Source organism: Macadamia integrifolia, unplaced genomic scaffold (genome assembly GCF_013358625.1).
Source record: "Macadamia integrifolia cultivar HAES 741 unplaced genomic scaffold, SCU_Mint_v3 scaffold1715, whole genome shotgun sequence".
Classification (NCBI taxonomy): domain Eukaryota; kingdom Viridiplantae; phylum Streptophyta; class Magnoliopsida; order Proteales; family Proteaceae; genus Macadamia; species Macadamia integrifolia.
The window spans coordinates 126,013-139,856 of record NW_024868322.1 but is presented as its reverse complement, the minus strand read 5'-3'; the positions used below and the strand labels follow the sequence as shown (position 1 = coordinate 139,856).

At 38.5% G+C, this 13,844-nt stretch overlaps 1 non-coding gene across 1 annotated transcript; it reads left to right on the top strand.

Annotated features, from left to right (window-relative positions):
* Nucleotides 1-13,166: 13,166 nt before the first annotated feature.
* LOC122064690 lies at nucleotides 13,167-13,273 on the top strand. Its single transcript, XR_006135798.1, has one exon. It is a non-coding gene; the product is annotated as a small nucleolar RNA R71 (small nucleolar RNA).
* Nucleotides 13,274-13,844: the final 571 nt, after the last annotated feature.

The window sequence follows — 13,844 nt, the reverse complement described above, 5'->3', positions numbered from 1 at the left end:
TCCCGCCAAAACCGGTGGGTACAACCGGCGGGTACCTACCCGCCTGAGGGTACCCACCTGAGAAGGCAGGGGACCTTCGGGCCTAACCGGCGGGTACCACCGGCGGGTACAACCGGTGGTACCCGCCGGTCTTAGCCATGGGTCCCTGGCCCAACCGGCGGGTACAACCGACGGGTACAACCGGCAGGCCCCTACCCACCGGTCATAACCGGTGGGTAAAACCGGTGGGTAGATAGCCCACCTATCTGACCCACCTGTGTGGCCCCGAAGGTGATCCTTATGTCCGATCGAACCCAAATCGGACGTGTGACCTTCTTTTGACGTTCTAAACACGATTTTGACATCGGATTTCATTAATTTTGATTCTAAAATGGTGAAGTACTAACCCCTCTCAATTATGTTAGGTTCACCAAATCCTACCCGATTCGCTCCGGATCTCACCCGTACCGATCGGGAATCCTTGTACGCTACAAGTAAGTGGAGAGAGGAAGTTTGGCCTTGTTTCAAGGCATTTGTTTGGCATTCATATAACTATATCTAATCTAGTCATGTCATCATGAATATGCTATATAGATTAGTCATTCCACACATTGATGTGCATATATACTTTGTTTACTTTTCAATTGCCAATTGAATGAGATGTTTATATGTTGAATGTGGACATCATGGTGCATAATGCATTGATAGACTAGATGCCGTGGTCGGCTTGGAAACGAACGCATTGGTGGCCCGTGGAATAGGACACGGAGGCACTATGCAGTCGTACTATCGTCATATAGGAGCATGCGGTGTTAGGATTCTCACCATCCCGTGCTACGACCCTTCCCAATAGGGGTTAAGGTGTTGGGTTGCCATTTGGGGGGAAGCAGGGGTCGCGGTTGTCGGACACTGTGGCGGTTAGGCATTACGCCCGACGAGTCATGTAGGACAGTCGGCAATCCCGGTGGTACATTCAAGAGGGCCAATCGTACTGCTTTTAAATTGCTGGAGTCAGCACCTTTATTTCAGTTATTTACATTTCTGTTGAGAGCCGGTGGACGGCATTGTCTTTACTTTTCTGAGTACTCACGGTGGGCCTTCTCCGACAGCCCTATGGGCGTATCGCGGGAGGGAGTTCGCGGCTCGTACCCGGAGTATACGCGCACTGTGGTTGTAGTAGCACTAAAACCAAAGACTTAGTAATGTTGCTTAGGTGGATGTGAATTAAAATGTATAGCATGGCATGTAGTGCATATGATGTGTTGTGATGTGTGGACTGCTGTGTGGTCCATCTTTCTACTTACTGAGCTAGTGAGCTCATCCCACGTGTACACCCCTTTTTAGATGATTTTGCAGGTCAAACATCTGAGGAGCATGGGGTGGGTCCCACAGTCGAGTTTCCTGAAGAGGACTGGTGGACCCCTGAGGAGTTTGAGCACGGCGTAGACTGCTCGTGCGAGAGCTGTGCTGCAGGACAGCAGTTCTGAGGCCGAGCTGAGCTCCACCCTAGAGGCCGTGCTGATCTCCACTTCCGAGGCCGAGCTGAGCTCTTCTACATGATGCCGAGCTGGGCACAACCCCTGATGCCGAGCTGAGCTCCAGCCTTGAAACCGAGCCGAGCTGTGTACTCTGATGGTTTTTGATGATTTCCTGTATGTACTTGATATTTGAATTTTATTCTTTTTGTGTATATATCATGCCTTCGGGCCCAAATGTATATAAATATTTGTATCACAATTCGGGTATCAAGTATATGGGATTTATTCACAGGTAAAACTTAGTCTTCCGCTGATCTGATGAACTTATGCTAGAGTGTGTATGCTGTGGTGGAATACAGTATCTGATGATCCTGGCAGGTTTGGGTTAACCGGTGTTAACTCGGTCACCGCTCCGGTTTAGTGTGAATGGGGTGTGACATTAACACTTTGTGAATCTGAAGGCCTGGACATAAGCCACCTAAGGTCTTAGTGTTCACCGAGTTTGGGTCATCGGATTGAACCTACCCTTCTGGTGGCAAACCCAGAAGTGCAGAAACATTGTGGGGGTTTGATTGCTCGGACCCGACCGTCAAGATTTATTCCATAGAGATTGTGTGAGGTCTTCCCACCTCTCATTTAAGTTTAACTATTTATGTTTCCATTGAACCATTTGGGAGATACAATAAAGAAATCCTAACATCCTTATTCGGCCAAAATGTCATCGGAGCTCGGGTAGCTTGATTTGAGCTCAGGTAACACGCAGGGGAGTGTAATACACACTAACCCGACCATCGTGAGTCACTGGGGTCAAGGTGTACCCCTCCAACCTGACAAATTCATGTATTGTTCAAAAACCAAAAAACCAAAAATTAAAGGGAAAATGCGTTTAGGAAGGTAGCACCTACCTTTATTGGCAACTGGCAAACACGCGTGTAGCTAAGAGCTTTCCCTTCCTTCTCCTTCTACTTCTTCTCCTTTTCCTCTTTTTTATCCCTCTCCTACGTTGTGTACGAGTGAGAAATGAACAAATGAGCTCATTTAACACTTTCTTTTTTGGTGATGAACTTAATAAATACCACAACTTAATAAAACAATGAAAACCAAAGAAATCCCAACCCATCCGTGAGGATACCCGGGTCATTAATTTAGGACTGGGCCAATACCCTCCAAAGGTGAAAATTGGTGCCACCTTAGACAATGAAGAAGTGTCACAATTTATCAGCCTTCTTAAGGAATTTATGGAAGTCTTTACTTGGACCTATGAGAACATGCCTGGGATATACCCCAATATTATGCAACAATATTTGCCAACCTACCCCAATGCAAAGCCTATTAAGCAAAAGCCAAGGAGAATGCATCCCGAATGGAGTGAGAAGAGCTTAGTGGCAATATTACAATTCAACTCCCTTAGATCTATACATTTCCATTGAGAAATACAAAACATCCATTAATTACAAGAAAATTAACAATTACTAGTTGACACGTGAAATATTCATCCACAAGGCTAGTTCCTTCTTAGTCTTATAGCCTTTCTTTATTTGTATAAAAAGATATACAATAATGGAATAAGCTCGACAACTCAATGAGAGAAACCTCCCTAGGCATACTCACATCGGCATACACAACAATAAATATTATAATATCTATATTTATACCATCCTACATGTATATATCAAGCAATGCATATCATTGTCATAAAACAATGATACTTCAATGATCCATCATATTATTCCAGCAATATCTCAACACTGTGCACTCACCCCTTCTTCCCCCACTAGGTGAGGTACATCACATCGCATTACATCATACACTCATGCACTCATCTCCTATTAGGTGAGGTACATAATCTAATCATATTCTCAATACACAAATAACCATAACTCATAGCTGAACATCATTTCACAATATAGACACAATTGCATTTCTTGTTTCATATATGTAATGCATCACCACAAACATTCATTCATCTCATAATAATAATCTCAATTACAAATCGCATTTTACAATTCAAAGGCAAGAATTTCATAATACATGAACAAATAGTCTTAAAGGCTATCATCATGACATTTATCACGTCAATATATTAAGTAATACGTATAGATATCCATCACACAACCGGGGAGGATAACTACGTCAGTCCCACTCACCTTGAGTTTTCTTGACAGTTGCGAATTCCTAAAGTCCAATAGCACTTCTACAATGGAGATGTCCTACATAGGGGTAACATCATAATTAATAAGGTTTTCCCACTGTTTAAGCTTACTTGACACTTATAACAGTCCACCATGTCATAACAGTAACTTAGTAAGTCCTCTAATTTACCCCTATTTGCATTAGCATCCATATATATTGCATTTTTGGTAATTTACTCTCACAAGGCTACACATCCCTTACCTTCTTATTTCAATTAAGATCTCATTTATTTGTTTTGATACCTATTCCATACTAAATTCCATTATTTAGTTAATATGATTTTATTTGTTTGAAGTCCAAAATATTAGGTACACAATTTCTCAACATATATTGTGTATAACCCCAAATCTTATGTGACAAGCCTTCCTTCCTGAACTCCATTTAAAATGGAATTTTAAAGAGTTCTTATGTAGATTATTGATTATTAAATACAAAATAATCAGGTCTTAAATTGAATTATAAATTGGTCTTTAGCTCTCCTAAAGATCAGCAAAAGAAAGGTCTGTTTAGAAGAAACAGATTAGGGTAAGCTTATGGAATTGACCATAACATTCTGTATATAGCTTGAAATCACTTGATTTCAAAGCTAAAGGTTTGCTATTTTATAGTCCTACAAATTTTATGAAGGAAGTTATCTCTGAAACACAATGCAAAAGTCTCATAAATTGGCTTGAAGTCGGTGTATTTGCATAGGCCGTGCACAGAATTTAGGTTTAAGTAGTCTTAGAAAAACGAACATAACGTCTTTGATACAAGTCGTAATGACTTGATTCCAAGTCCATAGGTTCAAAGACTCATAATGATACAACTTTTATTTTAAAAACCCATTGAAAAGACCTTAAAAATCATCTTGAAGATGGGATATGTGCACAGAAAGATTTTGGAAAAATAGAATTCTCTTGCTTTTCTTCTTCTCCTCACCAATCCCATCTTCAACCCCATTTAAGAGAACAAATGTTGTAAAACTCAAACGGAAACAGAAAATAACTAGATCTCCTACCTCAAATGAGATCTCAACCCTCTTCCTATTTACCCACTTAGATCTCCACTCTCCTCATTCCAGCTCCTTCGTGCATTCACAAAAATATGAACACAACAAGCATGTAAGACAACCTACCTTCTACTACTTCTTTCTCATCTCTCCTAATTCTTTAAAAATCTCTTACATGCAAGGTAAATAGAAATCCCACGTTGGTAAGAGAACAAATTCTGTCTTTCTTTCTTTTATTCACAAGAAATTATATATGAAAGGTTTATTTTACCCCTCACTGCCACCCACTTAAGCCAATTAAAATTCTTATATTTTGCTTAGACTTGGGTACTCCTACATGTTATGTTTATTCACTTTAACCCCTCTAAGTTTTGCAATATTGCAACTCACCCCATATGGGTGAAATGACGATAATACCCCTATCCACCTATTTCATTATCAATAGTGTTCATTGCATGTCACTACCATGCTACTATTTATGGTACCCTTGAATAGTATATTTAATAAAAATTATTAATTTTACCCTCACTATGTCCAATTATTTACACCAATGGATTGAAATTGTGAAATCCTATTCCTACCCCCTTAACCACCTCTCCTAGAGCCAATACATGGATGAAACTTGTCATCCCATCAAGTGGTCACCAATCATGTGGATTTACTAATTTGCCCTTAGCTTAGCTTGAACTTAACATGTGGGGCCCACCATTAACTTGTAAAGTAAAAATTGGTGAAAAGCATTATATTAAGCACTCAAGGAGACTTGATCCCACAATCTTAGCTTTCATAAACAACCATACAACCATAGGGCCATTAAATAACTTCCTAATGTAGGCATATCACAATTATATTATGTACACACATTGGTGTACACAACTTAAATTGAATACATAAGGGTAATTGTTTGAGATCTTAAATGTAACCGCAAGCGTATGGATCAGTGAAACTACGGGTCGAACTCAGAGAGAACAACCACTTTATTTTTTTTATTTTTTAATAATGCGAAAGTAAACTTATTAATGGTTGTGATCTAATTCTAACTACCATCCTAAACATATGTATCTAAAATAACGTCCTAACCATTCGTCATCTAAGAATTTAAAGACGCAAGCCACGCAATTAAAAATAAATAAATAAATAAGTGAAAATAAACAACCACACAATTAAAAAAAAATTAAAGAAAAAAAAATACTGAAATAAAAATAAAGTAAAAGAAAAGGAAGAAAGCTAGAGAGAGACTCGCAAGTAGGTTTCTCTACTTAGCCCGAGGGATGCATCATAATATGAGCTTCCCTACTTGACCAGAGAGTCACTCTTACAAGGGTTATTCTACTTGGCTTTAGGGAAAGGGAGACAATTAAAATAAAAACAATAAATTGATGGTTCTATGGCTAGGAGGGGCAAAGCCAACACATACACTAAAGATGAAACTTGGGGGAAAGAGATAGCAATAATGTAATGACTGAAATTAAAATCCTAAATTAAGAAAGAAAGGGTAGTCAGAAAAGGGAATGAGAGGGGGCAGAGAAGACTATTGAAGGAGCCTACTTACTTGAACTTCAACCCTTGAACTTGAAAGCTTGGGTGATTTGAGATACTACCAGTGCTAAAAACCAGATCTGGAATAAACCAAATCTGAAATTTTTAGTACTAGAGAAAACAAATCTTGAAACAAAAAAAACTAAACTTGAAAAAAAAAGATGCTTCACGGCTTGTGATCTTGTCACCTAGATCTAAGCCTAGAACTATAACTTTAAAAATTACAACTCAATTGCATAAATCATAAACATAAAAGGCTGAATAAGAATAAAAGAGTGATTGCATTAATTGATATAAAAAAAAAAACTATTACAAAAGTGATTAAAGAAAAAATAGAGAAGAACTAAAACTAAAGAGTGAGAGAGGGAGAGAGAGAAGAAAACTAAGCATAAACTAGAAAATAAACTAAGGGGAATAATAATTAGGAGAGGGAGGAAGGAGCTTTTATAGGGGTTTTGTCTTGCCTCCTTCCTTCTACAAGTCTTCTTTAAGAAATGAAAGAAAATAAAATAAAATAAAATCTTAGTAAAAATCTTCATTCTCTGAGATATTGTGTGAGGAAAGAGAGAATCCGTTTCCAAAATTAACAAATTCTATTCCTTCCTTGCAATATTAACCAATATTTTGCAATCTTGATTAAATCAGAAAGGAATCTCTGCATAGTATTTTTCAGATCTTGTGAAGTGGAAAGGAGAAAGAATAATCTTCAGGATTTTGTAGGAGAGAGGATGTGGTACCAATGAGTGGATCCCACCTTTGGATTGGTTCTTGATTCACTTTAAGCACTTTCTCTTGTAAACTTGGAAACTAAAAAAAACATGAAAAATAAAAGTAATAGTATCCAAAGTGGGGCAAAATGTACACTTATATCCCTAAGATCTCACACATTACTATGCTTATCAAATTCCCCCATACTTGATTTTGCTCGTCCTCGAGCAAGATAAATAAATAAAGAAATGAAAGAAAAAACCTAACTCACTTTCGTAGGAATCACGGTTGCACTTAGCATGTGTAACAAGTCTTTAAACCCCTAAGTTACCCTAGTGGACGAGTTGTGTCTCGTGGGTGTTTGCAGTGAATATACACCCAAAATTTAGAATAAAGAAATCCCAACCTTGGCTAAAGGTAAGGCTCATATCAATCCAGAGCAAAGATAATTTTTCTTACAAGGGACCCCCACACTTGAACTTTTATTACCCTTGATCAATTTCAGGCACTAGCATATTTCTTAATTTGGAACTCACCTCGTCTCTTCCAAAACATCCTTATCTTAAGGTAAAACCACTTGTGAAGAAATAGGGAACTAATGACTAAGGCATCGGAGTGTTTTTGACCAAAACATATTACTAAGCGTTAATGACATTTGCACATTTTTTTCTCCTTTTTTTTTGCTTAAACTCTATTCTACTCCACTACTTTTGGCCTGAATGACATGTTGGAGCAAACACCAGACACCCAAGTTACTATGTAGCTTCGCTTTTTGCATATGCCCACAAAGAAAGTGATGCTGGAGTTCCTTCAGAAGTTTTCTCCCAAGGAATTTCGATCAAGACACCACGATTCCTGAGGCGCAATGCCCTGTCTAGTTCCAAGGGAATCAACTCTTATTCTTCTTTATACCACATTTCACATTTCATTTAAAATTGTGCATTTGTCAACCCATGCCAAATTAAAAAGAAGGTCTCAACTTCAAATCAAAAGTACAAGGAACCCACAGACTTACATACGGTCCAACACCATAAAACAGGGGTCTCTTATTTTTCAAAAGAAAGTCCCATCTCAAGACACATGCTTGTTTTTTTCTTCTCAACAAGGTTTTTATACGTTCAAAATGGGTACCTTAATCAAAAATTTTATTTTCATACATCAAGCAACCGAATGGTATGATTATTAGCCAAAAGCCAAAGTAGGACTTCATCCTTTAGCAAGTTAAAAAAAAAAAAAGAAAAAACCAAATAAAACAAAGTGAAAAAAGCAGAAACTGGTTTCCCTCCCCCACACTTAAGTCATGCAATGTCCTCAATGCATGGAAAGAATTAAAAACGAAGACAATGCAAGGGGGTCATACTTGATTAAAAGTTAGTCATCAGTGTAAAGAGGTTCATGGAGATCCATGACCTCTTCACTACCAGTATTAGGAAACTCGAGGAATGGCTTCAAACGCTGACCATTAACCTTCAAAATTACCCCTGTTCCTAGATTCAAAATCTCCACAGCCCCATGGGGATATACATTATAGACAATAAATGGGCCATCCCATCAGGATCTAAGCTTACCAGGAAAAAGATGCAATCGAGAGTTGTACAATAAGACCTTATCGCTAATTGCAAAAGATTTACGCAGAATGTGTTTATCATGGAAAGCTTTAGTCTTTTCCTTGTAAATCCTAGAGCTTTCATAGGCTTCATTCATAAGTTCCTCCAACTCAGATAGTTAGAGCCTATGATGAATTCCCATATCAGACAAATCAAAGTTGAGCTTCTTGATGGGCCAAAAGGCCTTATGCTCCAACTCAACTGGTAAGTGACAAGCTTTTCCATACACCACACAGTAGGAAGACTAACCAAGATCGATCTTGAATGCAGTCCGATGGGCCCATAAGGCATCAGTGAGCCTAAGGGACCAATCCTTACGGTTTGGATTAACACTTTTCTTCAAGATTTGTTTGATCTGCTTATTAGACACCTCCACTTGGCCACTAGTTTGGGGGTGATAAGGGGTAGATAACTTATGGGTGATCCCATACTTTTTCATTAGGGCCTCAAAAGGCCGATTACAAAAATGAGTACCCCTAACTAATTATTGCACGTGGTGCACTAAAGCAGAAAAAAAATATTCTCTTTGAGAAACTAGACCACCACTTTGTGGTCATTAGATTTACAAGGTATGGGCTCTATCCATTTAGAAATATAATCAACAGCCAAAAGTATGTACAGATTCCCAAAGGAATTAGGGAATGGTCCCATAAAATCGATGCCCCAAACGTCAAAGATCTTAACTACCAAAATAGGGTTGAGGGGCATCATGTTCCTCTTATTGATACGACCAAAAGACTAGCAGGCGGGACAAGCCTTGCAAAAATCAAAAGCATCTCTAAAAAGAGTGGGCCAATAAAATCTGCATTAGAGAACCTTAGCAGCAGTTTTCTTAGGTCTAAAGTGTCCACCACATACATGATCATGACAAAAAGAGATAATAGAATGTTGCTCATGATCAGGAACACATCGTCAGATAATCTGATCTGGACATATCTTAAACAAATAAGGATCATCCCAGAAAAAGTGCTTAACTTGGGAATGAAATCTATACTTATCTTGGGTGGACCAGTGATCCGGAGTCACACTTGAAACTAAAAAGTTGACAATGTCAGCAAACCATGGTGACACTGTAAATAACTATTCATCTGGAAAGTTCTCGTTGACTGGAGAATCGACAGTCAAGGAATTGGGAAGCCGAGATAAATGGTTTGTAACTAGGTTTTCAACTCCTTTTGTATCCCTAATTTCTAAATCAAACTCTTGCAAAAGTAAAACCCACCTAATGAGACGGGCTTTGGCATCCTTCTTCTGAACTAAGTATCTGAAAGTAGAATGATTAGTATACACCACCACACATGAACCAACTAAGTAAGACCAAAACTTTTCTAATGCAAACACAACCGCTAAAAATTCTTTTTCAGTGGTTGTATAATTGAGTTGTGCATCATTTAAGGTCCTACTAGCATAATAAATGACAGTGGGCAACTTATTAATCCTTTGACCCAAAACTGCTCCTATGGAAAAATCTGAAGCATCACACATCAGTTCAAAAGGTTCAATCCAAACAAGTGGTTGAACAATGGGTGCATTGGTCAACTCCTTCTTAAGTTGTTTGAAAGATTCTAGGCACTCTTTAGAAAACTCAAAAGTTTGATATTCTACAAGTAATGAAGTGAGAGGTCGGGCTAACTGACTAAAGTTCTTAATAAACCTTCTGTAGAAGCCCGCATGCCCTAGAAAATATTGGACGTCCTTAACAGATTAAGGAGGTGGTAAATTATCAATTAAATCCACTTTGACTCTATCTACCTTAATTCCCTCCTTGGATATTACATGACCTAAAACAATACCAGATTTAACTATGAAATGGCATTTCTCCCAATTCAAAATCAAATTCTTAGATATGCACCTTTTCAAAACTAGAGAAAGATGATGAAGACATTCAGAATGGGAATTCCCATGAATTGAAAAGTCATCCATAAATACTTCTAAGAATTTTTTGACCATGTCAGAAAATATGCTCATTATGCTTCGTTGGAACGTAGCAGGGGCATTACAAAGCCCAAAAGGCATATGCCTGTAAGCAAATGTTCCATATGGGTATGTAAAAGTGGTCTTATGTTGGTCCTCTAAAGCAATTGAGATCTGATTATAGCCCGAATATCCATCAAGAAAATAATAGTATTCATGTCCAACTAACCTCTCTAACATCTGGTCAATGAATGGCAATGGAAAGTGGTCCTTCCAAGTTGTCATATTAAGTTTTTTATAGTCTATACACACTCCCCACCCAGATTGGACACGAGTTAGAATTAGTTCATTATTGGCATTGGGAACTACAGTCACACCAGACTTCTTAGGCACTATGTGAACTGGGCTTACCCATTGGTTGTCAGAAATAGGATAAATTATTCCATGATCCAAGCACTTTAGGATCTCTTTCTTAATAGCTTCCATCATCACTGGGTTAGCTCTTCTTTGGGGTTCCATGGATGGTTTGGAATCCTCCATAAGATGTATATGATGTTGCACAATAGAAGGGTTTATACCCTTGATATTAGCTATGGCCCAACCTAGGGCTTCCTTTTTTATCTTTTAACACTTTAAGTAACTCCTCTTCCTGGCTAGAAGTCAAATTTGAAAAAATTATTACAGGAAGAGTCTGGTCAGGCCCTAGGAAAGCATACCTCAAATTAGATGACAACTCCTTAAGATCTAGCTTAGGGGGCTCAACTATGGAAGGTTTGGGAATGAAATTGGAAAGGGGTCCTAAGGGCTCCACAGGTTTGTGAAGACTCAAGACTTCAGAAAAGAAATTTTCACTATCATCATCCAACTCATCCATACACTATTGGCATTCTGAATCAAAATTAATATCAAAGTTGGTAATTAAATCATCAGAAAAATCCAAAAAATCCTCAATCATATTAATCTCTTCTTCCATATGTGGTTGCTTGCCTATCCTAAACATGTTAAACTCAACAGTTTGGTTACCAAAAGATAATCTTAGGAAACCATTCCGGCAGTTGATTAATGCATTACTGGTAGCCAATAATGGTCTTCCTAGAATTATTAGGATCTCATCCTTGGTTGAGAAGGGCTTGGTGTCTAACACAATGAAATCAACAGAAAAAATAAATTCTCCCACCTTTAGTAAGACATCCTCAACCATCCCTTTAGGAATTTAAAAAAACCTATCTACCAACTGAAGAGTAGTTCCAGTGGCTTTTAATTCTCCCAATCCAAGTTGCTTGTACACATGGTAAGGTAAAAGATTCATACTTGCACCAAGATCAAGTAAGGCATGCTTAATGTAGGTGTTGCCTATGACACAAGATATGGTAGGGCTCCCTGGATCCTTATACTTGGCTGCTATAGGTTGAGTAATTATAGAACTAATGTTACCTGCCAAGAATGCCTTTTTGGGCACACTAATGATATGTTTGTGAGTACACAAATCTTTTAGTACCTTTGCATAGGTGGGGATCTGGGATATGGCATCCAAAAGGGGGATGCTCACTTCTACCTTTTTGAAGACTTATAAAATTTTGTCCATGGAAGCAATCTTCCTTTTGTTTACCAAGCGATTAGGAAATGGGACAGGATGAACATAAGGACTGTTAGGGATTTGCCCCTGTTCAGAAGAATCATTTTTAGTTTCCTCAACCAAATCATTTTTAGTTTCAGAAAAATCTTTAGGTTCATCAGACGAACCTAAAACAAGAGGCACACTTGTGTCCTCAACTGAAGGAGAGTTAACATGAGTAATAAATGAGGAAGATTTAGGAACGCTCTGTTGGTACTCTCTACCAGTCCTAAGGGTATAAACAATATTACATTGGTTAGAAGGCCCTTGTTGGGTTTGACCTTGTACTATATTCAGTGGTGCATTAGTTGATGTTTGTGAACTAACAAGCTGATGATGCCTAAGGTTAGGCTCTGGGTGACTGGGTAAAGTTCCTTTCTCCCTCTCACGCATAATTGAGACAACTTGAGTGAGTTCTCTCGTAAGATTTTGATGGCTTGTCATGAGGAGCGCCATATTTTTTTCCAAGTCACTTATTCTACTTGCCTCTCCAGTGCTGGTAAACCCAAGGGGTTGCTGATAAGATGATAGGAGAGGGGTCCTAGGAAAACTAGCCTGAGGTCCTACATTTGACCTAGGGAAAGTATTTTGAGAAAAATATTATTGTACAAAGGGAGGCCTTTGGAGTCTAGGTTGACCTCGATTATGGAAATTGGAAGGCCCTGCTTGGTTGCCCTGATTCCAAGAGAAATTTGGATGATTTCTCTATCCTGGATTGTAGGTATTACTATATGGATTATTCTAGTTTAAGGCATTAACACTATCATTAGAAGTGCCCCCAGAGGTGTTGGGGCATTCTTCTAGGAGATGTCCAGGGGACTGGCACCAAGCACAAATCGTAACCAACTTGACTGATGATGGCTCTCTATGAACAATAGCCTCAATTCTCTTGATTAGGCTATCCAAATGGGCTTCCTTGGCTACTATCCCCTTCCACAAAATATCATTTTCCTCCTATGGTTCTTTCACTCTCTTGGGTTGATTTCTACTCACGGGTTTTGTCAGCTAAGTCAAGTAAGAATTCCCATGCCTTTCCTTCATCTGTAAAGGATGTGAATCCCTCAGGGCACATAGACTCTATTATTTGTTTAGTTGGGTAATCAATACCGTCATAAATTATGTAACATAAATGCCATAAGTCTAGGCCATGGTGAGGGAATTCTTGGAGTAGATCCTTGAATCTCTCCATAAGTTTGGAAAATGACTCACTAGACTTTTGTCTAAACTGAAGGATATCACTTCTAAGCTTATTGGTCTTGTGAGTTGGGAAAAACTTCTTAAGGAAGACAACTGTGAACTGTTCCCATGAGGTCATGGAATTTGTGGGTAACCCATACAACCACTTCTTATCTTGGTCTTTCAATGCAAAAGTGATAAACCTAAGCTTAACAACATCATTAGAAAGCTGTTGGATCTTAATTAGAACACATACCTCTTCAAATTCCCTTAGAAATAGGTATGCATCGTCAGAGGTCAACCCATGGAAGTGGGGCAACATAGTGATGTATTGAGATTTGAGTTCAAATTATTGCCCTGGGCTTGTGGTAGAACTACTATGCAGGAAGGTTGGGCTGTTCTAGTAGGGTAGAACCTATCTTTCAGAGATTTAGGTGAAAGGTTTTGCTATTGGTATCCCATATTGAAGGGTTTTAAAGAGAGCAAACGTATAGGGTCACTACTTGTTGGATCTCTTCTTTCTAACCGATTCTTAGTATTACGTACCCACCTAACACTCATAAAATAGAAAACTATCCACAACTAGAGTAAGACAAGCATAAAAGAATGGATAGCAAATTTTATTTTTTTTGGTTTTTTTAATG